Source organism: Corvus brachyrhynchos, unplaced genomic scaffold (genome assembly GCF_000691975.1).
Source record: "Corvus brachyrhynchos isolate BGI_N302 unplaced genomic scaffold, ASM69197v1 scaffold245, whole genome shotgun sequence".
NCBI lineage: Eukaryota > Metazoa > Chordata > Aves > Passeriformes > Corvidae > Corvus > Corvus brachyrhynchos.
This window is the reverse complement of record NW_008238988.1, coordinates 7,079,504-7,080,591: the sequence shown is the minus strand read 5'-3', so window position 1 is coordinate 7,080,591 and position 1,088 is coordinate 7,079,504.

Below are 1,088 nucleotides of genomic sequence, written 5' to 3'. Positions count from 1 at the left end.
CCCCCCGCCCCGCCCCCGCCGAGCAGCGCAGGCGGGATGGGACACGGGGGCAGATCCAGGCTCTGCCCGGTTTCCATCCCCGGGGGATGGAGGAGCTGAAATCCCTTCTCCTGTCCGGAAAGGCTGGGAGAGCTGGGAATGCTCACCTGGAGAAGGGAAGGGACCCCTCAGAGCCCCTTGCAGGGCCTAAAGGGGCTCCAGGAGAGCTGGAGAGGGACTGGGGGCAAGGCCTGGAGGGACAGGACACAGGGATTGGCTTCCCAGTGCCAGAGGGCAGGGCTGGATGGGAGATTGGGAATTGGGAATTGCTGGCTGGGAGGGTGGGCAGGGGCTGGGCTGGAATTGCCAGAGCAGCTGGGGCTGCCCCTGGATCCCTGGCAGTGCCCAAGGCCAGGCTGGACATTGGGGCTGGGAGCAGCCTGGGACAGTGGGAGGTGTCCCTGCCCATGGAAAGGGGGTAGCACCGGGTGGGCTTTGAGGTCCCTTCCAACCCAAACCAGTCTGGAATTCTGTGCTTCTCTCAGCAGGCGCAGCAGAGCTCAGGGATGGTTTGGGCTGAGACTTTGATTGTAAAAAGCATAAACCGGAGCATTTGTAGAATATTTTCATATTCTGCCTCCATCTCTCACTGTGCTGACCCTCCCTGCTCAAAGGGGGGTGTCTGTGAGCCCCCTGTACCCACATCCACACCCTGGGCACTTTGAAGCTGCTGGATCCGGATTTCCAGCATCCCCTGGTGACTCAAACATTTCTCTGCGCTGGGAGCAAGGAAAGCAAACCCTTCCTCTCGCTGTGATTTCCTGGCAGGACACATATCGGTAATTTAAAGACATTACCTTTTAATTTAGAGAATTTAGGGGAATATGTCCATCTGTTCATCCCTGAGACACACAGGGAGGGGCAGCTGAAGCTTCAGGTGCATTTTTAACCCCAGAGCTGGGCTCAGCACCTCTCAGCCTCTCCCCATTTAACCCCGTGTGACAACGGCACAGCCTGAGTTCCAACCCCAATCCCACCCCTTTTCCATGGGCAGGGACACCTCCCACTGTCCCAGGCTGCTCCCAGCCCCAATGTCCAGCCTGGCCTTG